Source organism: Mustela erminea, chromosome 10, assembly GCF_009829155.1.
Source record: "Mustela erminea isolate mMusErm1 chromosome 10, mMusErm1.Pri, whole genome shotgun sequence".
Lineage (NCBI taxonomy): Eukaryota > Metazoa > Chordata > Mammalia > Carnivora > Mustelidae > Mustela > Mustela erminea.
Window position 1 is genome coordinate 7775354 of NC_045623.1, and position 11189 is coordinate 7786542.

Here is an 11189-nt window from a genome sequence, read left to right on the forward strand (position 1 = left end):
AAATGTATGGAGCTGGGAGAGGACATCAGACTGCTAGAATAATGATTTTCTGAAGACTAACATTTTCTATGAATTATTGGAAGGAGTTTATTGGTGTTTGTTGGTGATCTTACTGGGGAAGAGCAGAGGCATGGGCTGAACTTCCAGTTGGTCTTTCTTTTTTTTTTTTTTTAAAGATTTTATTTCTTTATTTGACAGACACAGAGAGAGATCACAAGTAGGCAGAGAGGCAGGCGGGGTGGGGCGGGGGGAGAAGCAGGCTCCCTGCTGAGCAGAGAGCCTGATGTGGGACTCAATCCCAGGACCCTGAGACCACGACCTGAGCTGAAGGCAGAGGCTTTAACCCACTGAGCCACCCAGGCGCCCCTCCATCTGTCCTTTCATGAGCTATGGAAATCTGGGCAAGTTGTTTAATCTTTGTGAATTTCAATGTTTGCATTTTGAAAATGGAATAATAAGAACACCTAATTTAGCCTCACTCACTTGTTAGAGTAATGGGTCAACATTGTAATACATGTGAATATTCTTTGTAAGTAAGAAGTTGCCTTCCTTCTCCCTTATCCTCATGTCTTCCTTCCTTTCTTTCCTTTTCTTTCTTTCTTTCTTTCTTTCTTTCTTTCTTTCTTTCTTTCTTTCTTTCTTTCTTTCTTTCTTCTTTCTTTCTTTCTCTCTTTCTTCTTTCTCCCCTTCTCATATTTAAAAATTATTTTGTGGATCCTTATGGCCAAATGGTATTTAACTCTTGTGCATTTTTTTCCTGAATGACCCTTAGTGTGTGGAAGGAGTTATGTCTCCATAGCTGAGTGAGTCTCTCTCCTGGATTCAAGAATTGAGTTCAGCAGCAACAGAGGCATTTTGTGGAAATGTTTTGGCTCCTCAGAGACAGGACAAAGGCATCTTCAAGCAGATATGTCCTCTGTGTTCAGGATGAGCTAGAATTGCAAATTCTACCAGAAAGCTGTCCTGATCTTTGAGAAAGCAGTGGCTCAGGAATAACTTTTTTCACATTCCAGGAAGATACTGGACTAATTGAATTCCTTAATTTTGAATTCCTTGCAGGGTGTATCTGGCTTTGGCACCAACTAAACATTAAATTTGATGTGGTGACCAGGAAAATGTGCCCCACAATCCTTCAAAGACAGGGAGAATAATTGACCAAGGGCCTAAATGCTGCAACCTGAAATCTACTGCCTTGTTCATATGGATGTCACACCTCCCATGAGCTTCTGCCACCAGTGGCTGAGGCTGGCTGGGATACTAAGGCAAACTCATTCCTGGGAAATGTGGGACTCTGCTTGCAAGTGACTCTGGTTGGCTCAAGACTCCCCAGTGGTCTTACAGGATCTTCCTTAAGAGTGTAGGACACTCCCACCCAACTTTCTCTCACTCTCCTTTTCACTCAGAGTTAGACTTACTTCCTGGTCTGAGGGCTTCTTGCTCTGATATCTCTTCCATTGTTTTTTTTTTTTTTTTCTGGCTCCCTTTCCATTTCACTCATACAGGCTTTTTGTCTAATAAAATATTTGGACATTTAGTCCTGATTTGACTTCTGTTTTTCAGAGGACACAGAATAACATACTTGGCAGATCATTTAAACCTTTCAGTTTCAATTTGAGTGAGTCAGGGGACAGAGAGAAGATCTGGAAAAGTAGACGGGAAAGATTTATCATGTGCCAGGCAATCTCGGGCATTATTTTGCATGATTGTAATATCAACTTCAAAGTGGCAGATAGCACTGTTAGTTTACAGAAGCAGCTGAGGATCATAGAAATTAACTCATTGGCCTAAGGTTACTGCAGAGGCTAGACTTGAACTCAGATCGCTTCTGCCTTCAAGGTTATGTCTTCACCACTTCCTCTCCTTTTCTGGTTGCTTAATTGTGAGGATCACATGAGCTCATGGGTGTATAAGCACCCTGAAACTGTATGCAGGTTTTGCTCCAAAGTCAGAGATTATTGTTTCTTTGGCTGCAGTCAGGATCATGATGTAATATGCAGGGCCAATGTTAAAAGAAAATGTGGAGCTTCTTGTTCAAAATTTATCAAGAATTTTAAGATAGCAGGGCAGAACATTAAATTAAATGTGGACCCTTCTGACTGTGGGACCTATGAAGCCAGCCCTGGTAACAGATGAATTGTCAATACAGAGATAATCAAATTGAGCTTGTAGGAAATTTTCTAGAAGAATCAACCAAAAATTTAATTGTTCAAAGAGATAATGTAGTAAAGAAAGCCCCATATAGGTCCTGGGACTCTCAATGCCACAGAAATGATCTCTGGCTATGTTTAGAAGTTAAAATGTTTCAAACAAAAACAAAGAGTTCTCAGCCAAAGGGATTCAGTATGGGCCAGAGGGTAGGATGTGCCTGTAGTAATTGCTTACTAGCTCTAGTGTTTCTTGTGCTGGATGCCTAGGCTTCTTTTGAAGACATCCAGAGGCCTCCATTCCAATTCCCTTTCCCACTAAACTATATAAAGCCATGCCTGCTAAATGACTTCTGGGTTCGGTTTTGGGGGTAGTCTGCTTTCTTGAGGGCAGAGCTGCTTTCTTCAAGTGTGGGGTATGTCTTTTCTGGTCTAGCAGAAACTCACATCCACTTTGCTTAACCAAAAGGGTGGCACCAAGTGTTCTTCTGCAGAGACTTTAGATTCAAGCAGCTTCATTAAGGATGGCTGGATGTAATATGATTATGGAACTTTAAGGTAAGCAATAACCAACAGGGTTTCTCCTGTGCTGGGGGGCATCATTGGTTGGGTCAAATATCTATTATGAGGGAAAACATGAGCCTCTTCATAAAGCACTATGAGGTATATATATACACACATTATCCTGGCCTTTGGTGCAGTTAGTTTCCAGTGAACATACGGATCCTCTTAAATTGTGCAGGGAAATCCATCAGCATTGTTCTCATTCCTGCTTGAGTCTGACCTTCCACTTTGAGCTTTTGACATGGTTAATAAGAGCTACTCTATCATTTCATGGCATAAAAGCTGGTGACAGCCTGGGGAAAACAGTCCTGAGTCTTAGAGTTATTGAATGGCGGGGACCTTAGCTGTCCACCCCTGGGCCTTTGGGCAATCTAGCACCAGCCTCTTCTCTCACCACCTCCCCATTTGTTCTTTGTGCTATTGCCATACTGTTTTACTCTTGTTTACTTTTGTGGATTTCATTTAATTGAGTTGGAATGCCTTTGTTTGCTTTGTCCACAAGAAGAACTCCTACGTCTTTACAATCTTCCTCGAAATCTCAATTGCTTACTCCATCCTGTGGGTTTCCATTCCCCTCTCTTAGTACTAACTGGCATATGGTCACCATTCATTTACATGTTGCCTTCCCAACTAGTTGGTGTATATCTAAAGAACTGGAATTATTTTTCTTGGTCTCTATAAGCTTGATGACTACAGTGTCCAAACCATAGTAAATTTTCATTAAGTGATCGATGAACAAGAAGTAAATGAGTGAATTATCCCATATCTAGAGTGTCTTTCCCAGCACTCTGCCACAGAATCAAATTACTTTCTACTCCAACTTTTTCTTACTTTGGTTTCAGTGGAAACATAGACATCATTTCTAAATAACAAATTGTAGACCAATCTCAGCCTTCACCTTTCACAGAGAAATAATCTTTGTCTCTTTAATAAAGTCAAGGGAGCCTTAATTTTCTAACCGCTCAGTTACAGCCAGTGCTTTCCCCCACAAACTTCTATAGGATGGAATCATACCAAGAAAAGCGTTTTTTTCTTCCAATTTTGTCCTCAATATTCAGGAGGCCAAGATGCAACCAGCATGGCTTGAGAAGGCAAGGAGTATCTGGCTTTATAAATTTTCCTGGGTATTTTGTAATTTAGTGTTCATTTGGCTGAGAAAAAAAATCCACACCCCCAAATCAAAGAGGATCTATGTCTTGAAACCTAGGGTAAGGTGAATGAGTGTTATCAAAGAGTATAATAGTTTTAAATAGTTATGATTATAACTATTATAATAGTTATGATTATAATACTTATTATAGTAGCTTATGGATTATCAGTTATAGATTATAATAGTTTATTGTAATACTTATTATTATAATAGACTATAATCATTTATATTATAAAGAGGTTGCAATAGCTTATGGATTGCTACAGGCCTACCTCCAAATTACAGTTCTTATATCATCTAGTATTTAGACCCAGAAATGTTCAGAGTCTGTTCTGTCTCACTTTCTGTGCTCAGGATCAGGGGGAAGTCATTTTATAAGAGGTGGCTGCTGGCACATCATCTATGTACCATGTAAGATTTCAGGGGAATATTAAAGGTGATATGTACAATTATGACCAAACCTATAACAAATGGGAGAAAGTTTTCAAAGCCAGAGCATATTATTAGCATAGATATTTTGAGTGGAGAAATTGAAGATTGTGATAAAGACAAAGAAGAAAAAATTTATGACTAAGGAAACACAGATGTTCACTTCTTCAGGCTGTAAGTGTCTTCGGCTTGTAATATTCACAGATGCTTCCTATGTCCTGGGCACTGCACTACGGGATAAGGTTTTAGCTCTTTTAGACACCTGGATTTGTCAGTACAGCAGGCTTTGGTTTGTTCCCATGGCAATGATTATAGGTTGAGTGGGCAAGATCTAGTCATTTATATCTTTACCTCATGAATCAGAAAGGAGGCTGCTGTGACCCCATGGAGGGAAGTCTCTGCAGGGATGTGTGAGTTTCCTTCATGCTGAGCAGGTGGTCTCAGTGCGCGATTTCTGTGTAGTATGGCAAGCGAGGCTCTGGGAGAGAGCAACAAAGTCCTTCAATATTCCCCTGGGAGAATTTCAAAGCTAAGTTGGGGCATATCAGTGGCACCAGTCACACAGGCTTCTGGTGAGAGGCTGAAAGTCTGTCCTGAGGCTGACCTGAGGGAGGATGGAAGCAGGACTGTATACAGAAGACTCAGATTTGTTTAGGTCTGTCCTGACTTTAGTCGCATTTTTAGACTTTGTGTCAGATCACATTGTCAGATTTTTTAGCTCAAAAAATATGGTTATGACCAACGTGGGTAACTGCCAAAGGGTGCTTCAAAATATTGTGTGCTTCTCTCTGAGGAATATCTTTGAAATTTGGTATCCGAGAGGAGTAGCACATTAGGTCTCTAACACCTCAGAGAAGCAGTTCCAAACTCTTTTCCAAGACACTATTAATAATTTTTTTAAATCAGAGTGTGACTTAATAAATATTGGGCACATCTTTATTCAGGGCTTCTCAGAGCCCAACATGAGCTGTAACTAAGAAAAGGTGTATTGTATTTCCCAAACTTACTGCTCTGGACATCTGCTGGTACAGTCATTCAAAAAAAACACCCTTTAGAAAACAGAGTTTGGAAATAGATTGTTCTTCTAATTTGTCATCCAAGCCAGAAGAATTTTGAAAGAAAGGGAGCACTTTCATATCTACAAAGCCAGTGGAAACTAGAACTGTCTGGAGGTAAGCCTCTTGCAGAATAGGCTGACAGGGATGGCTCTAGAGTCTTGGTATTTTCTCAGGAAGGAGGTGTTATTGATAGAGACAGTTGCTGGTGACGCAGGAGGCACAAGCAGCAAATTCATCGTTGACTTAGAGGTTCTTGGGGCATAGTGAAGGAGGAGGACTTTGGAAGGCTCCCCAGCAGAGCTGTGAACAGTAGCCGCTAGTAATGGAGGTGGGAAATGCATTGCCATCCTCAGGCCAGGACTTTCTGCTGTTCAGCTGATCCTGCCCAAGCCCTGTACTTCAGTGGAGTAATGTGCTCACCAGTGGCATTAGGTCTCTGCCTAAGTGCCCATGACTCCTACTTGTAAAATGGCCAATTGCAAAAACAAACAAGCAGCTTCAAGGACCCTGGGAAAAGAGGATGCCATTTCACCCAAGATCTGCCAAATAAAACAGTCTGGGAAAAACAAAATAAATAACTTTTTTGGGCCTAATGAGAAACAGCAAGTGTTTCTAATTCCGGCTTCCTCTGGGCCTCCTCTCTCGGATGGGCCATTGGAACCTGGTCTTGCAGAAGTTGCTGCTCTTTGCCCAGCCAACTGGGCCTCCTTCACAGTTGGCTTGGTTGTCCTGGGTTTCCTCTGAATAGCTGCACGCATTCCATGTAGCATAGTGCCCATTTCCTTCTCGTGACATCAGACGATTTTTCAAATCTTTCATCAGTTGAGATCTTCTGTGTATTTTGCCTGGAGGCTCAACCAGAGGAAGATTAGCAGAAGACCGTCTCAGGCTCCCTCTCTCCCTGGATCAGAAGTAGGCAAGTTCTGTGTCATTCATTAATTCATTACTTAAAGACACACACACACACACACACACACACACACACACCCCTTAAAACAGGGAGTGACATGATTAAATCTAAAAAATTTTTTTCTGAATAACCCTCAGGCTGTAGTGGAGAGACTGGATTGAAAGGGACAGTCCTGGGGCAGGGATTTCAGCAGGGAGAATTTTGCAGGGGTCCATCTCTATGTACTAGAGACTGAGAGATCCCATATCCTCTAGCTCTCTGAGTGATTCTCTTGTTTTGTTCAAAGCTGGAGAGAAAGGACCGGAATTGGCATCCTATAACAAAGGCTTACTTTTGCATATAGATTATAAGCACTCTCAGGATTATTGAATGTGATCTTCATAGCTATCTTGTGAATTTGGAAGTGTAGGGGACCATATTCCCATTGCAGAAATAAGAAAACGCTCCTGATGACTGATAATAGAGCCTGGGCTAGAGACTCGGACTCCTGATTTCCAGCACTGAGTGTGTTTTGGATCAGCAAGCTCCTCATTAGGCAGCAGTCATTTTGGGGTTCACAGTGTGAGTTTGGGGTTCACAGTGTGAGCTTGGAAGGGGATGCGGTGGGCATACCTCCTCATTCCATGATGAGAAAACGAGTGTTCTTCACAGCAGTGAAGAACAGTGTTCTTCAAGGCTGCTGTTGCCTTAAAATGACAAGTTTAGCCATTATACTGGGTTGAATAAGTTCCCCCAAATTCATGTCATGAATGCAAACTTGTTTAGAGATAGTCTTTGCAGATGTAATTAGTAAGTTAAGATGAGGTCATACTAGAGTAGGGAAGATCCTAAATATGACTAGTGTTCTCGTGAGAAGAAGAGAATAGACACAGACATAGAGACACACCAAGAAGATCACGTGACAATGGAGGTAGAGATAGGAGCGATGTATCTTCAAGTCAAGAAATGCCAAGGATTGCTGACAACCACTGAAAGCAAGGAGTGAGGCATGGAACAGACTCTCCCTCAGAACCCCCACAACCTGGCCAACATCTTGATTTTAGACCTCTGGCCTCCAGAGTTGTGAGAAAATAAACTTCTGTTGTGTTAAGCCACTTACTTGTGGTGCTTTGTAACACCAGCCTTAGGAGACTAACATAGCTATGCTCTAGAAAAGCGCTGTCCAATAGAAATATGTGACTCACATGTGCAATTTTAAATATTTTAGTAGCTGCACACAAAGGGTCATGGGGGAGGGGAGGGAAAAATGAAACAAGATGAAACCAGAGAGGGAGACAAACTGTAAGAGACTCTTAATCTCAGGAAACAAAGTGAGCGTTGCTGTTTGGGAGATGGGGGAGGGATAGGGTAGCTGGGTGATGGACACTGGGGAGAGTATGTGCTATGATGAGTGCTGTGAATTGTGTAAGACTGATGATTCACAGACCTATACCCCTGAAACAAATAATACACTATATGTTAGTTAAAATTTTTTTAAAAGGCTAATCAAGTGCCACATCTTATAAAGATTACTGATTTTATTTGCTTTAAATGGAGTAAAAAAAAAAAATCAAGATGGATGGAGGAAAAAACTTCCAAATATTAGCACAAAAAATAAATAAAAATATTGGTATTAAAAAAAGTTTAAGGGATAAATTAATTTCAGTATTATATTTTATTTTATTTTTGCAGAGAGAGGGAGAGCAGAGGAAGAGGTGGAGGGGCAGAGGGAGAGGGAGAGAAAATCTTAAGCAGCCTCCACGTTCAGCATGGAGCCCAGCACAGGGCTAGATCTCACGAGCCTGATATCATGACCTGAACTGAAATCGAGTCAGATGCTTAACTGACAGAGCCACCCAGGTGCCCCTCAATAATATATTTATTTAACCCAAGTTTCAAATATGCAAGATGAATAAATTCTAGATAGGTTGTACAACATTGTGCTTATAGTTATCAATGCTGCAATATATATTTACAATTTTTGTAAAGAGGATAGATCCCATGTTAGGTGTTTTTATCATTTAAAAAAAAACAGCAAAAAACCAAAAGGGCATGAGGAAATTTGGAGGTGATGAATAGTGTTTTTGTCACATTGATTGTGGTGAGGATTACATAAGTGTATGCTTATGCCCAAACTCATCAAATTGTATACTTAAATATGTGAAGTTTTTATCTATCAATTATACCTTAATAAAGCTGAAAAAAAGGCTAAAAAAATGAAAACAAAATTATTTAAACATGTAATCAATATAAAATTATTAATGTTGTTTATTTTATAACTTCTTTTCTCCCCACATCAAGTCTTTGAATTTGGCATGTATTTCACATGTACCGCACATCCTAAATTCAGACTAGCCATTTCAAGTGTGTTGTCACACACAACCAGCACCTTCCTTCTTGGATAGCACAGTGCTGGGCTTTCTTCTACCTGTGTCAAGTTGGTGTCCATCGTACTACATCGATTCAGTGAAGGCAGGAGAGGGAGCAAGACAGGAAAGCCTTTGCCCTTTGCACTGTGCCTTCTAGTACTCTCAGTTCCTACTGATTTGTTCTAAGTGCCCAGCTCTGCAAGTGCCCACTGCTTCTCTACCAGGGAGCATAAGGTCCAGACTTGGACTTGCCCCTGGTACCATTACTGCATCTGGGATAGAGGGGATGGGGCAGAATTCCTTTCCGGGCAGCTGCTTCCTCACTATCATTCCAGACATGTCCTAGGACCAGACATGTCCTTGGCCTGACTGAATCTTGTTCAGTTTTCTGCTCTCTCCTAGGGACAAGTGATTCTCAGGCTTCTGAATTCTTCCTGGAGCCCCGAATATCTGTCATCTTGAAGCATCTACTCTACTCAAGCACATGTTCTTCCTTCTATCCCTTACACTGCTGCCTGTAAGTGAGGCTGCAGGCCCAAGTCTGAATCTGACACTGACGGATTCTCATGTTGATTCCAAAGGGATGCCCAAACCAAATGTTACAAAGACAAACCATATGGGAGCTCCAGCACTCTGGGCCATTAATAGGAATTTTTAAATGACTGTGATTGATGGCGTGGCTCTTACAAGTCCAAGATCAATGAAAATGCATCTTGATCTTTTGAACTCCCTCGTTTTTCCTTGGATCCTTTTCCTGTACAATGAGGCCCATTTCTGTGATGCCTGAAGGCATCTGGGGGCCCCTCCAATGGATTTGCCATCCATGCCTTTGCCAGCCAGCCTGTTGTTGGAATGGCGGAAGGTAAGGTGAAGGTCTTTGGAAACCAGAATTCTCATCATGAGGTTAAATGCCAAACCAGGCCTTTCAAAGTAGAAATTCCACATCTTGCCTAGGAAAAGACTTTGGGCCAAATGAGGAACGTCACTCACCTTGTTACAGATTGGGGGATAATATTAGGGTAAGCATTTCTGTTCTTGAGGTTGTTTTCTCCCTGCTTCCTACCCGGGCATAAAAGGAATTCTCTCCCTTTGCCTTCCACCTTGAACTAAGATATTAAAGAAGCCTTGAGAATTTGCTTTACTTTGAAGCCTTGAGCTCTTACTCAAATCTGAGGATCTCTCTTCTGAGAATACATACATGAACACAATTTTGCATGCAATTTCAGGTTGTTCATAAACTTTCTGTAACCAATCCTTGAATTCCATATTAATGACAAATAGTGAAGCATAACTAAAAAAGGGATTAAAGTGAGGCAGTCAGATTGAGGTAAAGTACTATGAAAAGGCAAGAAACCATATCTTTTTCTTGTTTTATGCATTTCTCAGAAAGCCATAACTCTGCTTTACAAAAATAGGTTCCTTGGTAAAATTATTTGGGGAAACACTGTATTTAATTCCCTCTCTACTCCCACTTTGGAAATTCACAATGCAAAATAATGTCTTACATGCTCTAAGAAATCTTGTAGAAATCCCAAATTAATTTTTTTAAAGACTTTATTTATTTATTTGACAGAGAAAGAGAGGTCATAAGTAGGCAGAGAGAGGGGAGGAATCAGGCTCCCTGCTGAGCAGAGAGCCTGATATGGGCCTTGATCCCAGGACCCTGAGATCCTGACCTGAGCCCAAGGCAGAGGCTTAACCCACTGAACCACCCAGGTGCCCCCCAAATTAATTTGACAGGAGAATTTTATATTTTTATACCTCAAACATCCCACAGAATATAGTGTGGAAAACATCAGCCTACACTATTAAATCTGGACCAGTGTGTAGACCACTTCACATCTTGGTTTCTCCCGTGAAAATTTATGGGTCCTCTTTTTCTCTCTGCTCCAAACTACAGTGGGTCTCCTGCCCTGATGTGACCTGGGCAGCATGGCCATCAGTATATGGCTAAGTGTGAGGAGGTACAGCCACGAATGAGTATAGCATGGCTAGCCTTTTTTACATACCCCAGGAGGCATCATGCTAATCGTATTTTGCTATAGAAAGAGCCATTCTCATAGAATACAATGTTAACAGTGTCCCTTGGAGTTGTCTGTGGTGGTAGTGATGACGTGCACACTTAGTTCTGAGGTGCTCACTTGCCTTTGGTCTTTCTCTGGTTTGTGGACAGCTAAGATTTCTCTTTGGTGGCATCTGTTTGGAGCCACCCAACAGGAAACACATTTGTCAGACTGTGTGGGAGTGTGGGAGATCAAGTTGAAAAAAGGTCAAAGAAAATGTCTCCAGGAAGTTGACACTGAAGGTACACCTTGAGAGACTTGAAGGTTTAGTTTAGCTGTGAATGACCTCTTTGGCCGAGAGGATGGCATGAGCAAGGCATGGAGGTTTCTATCTCAGGGAGCCAGTGGTCTGTAGAAGACATACTGGGCAATGAATCTACACAACTAAGAGGGCATCTGACTGTCTTTCATGGTTCATATTTTGGAGAAGTCTGCAGCTGTATAAAAACTTAACTTCATTTGAGGCTCCATAGTTATAGTGTCATAGAAAATAAAGGACCTGATAAAGATAGGTATTTGGCAG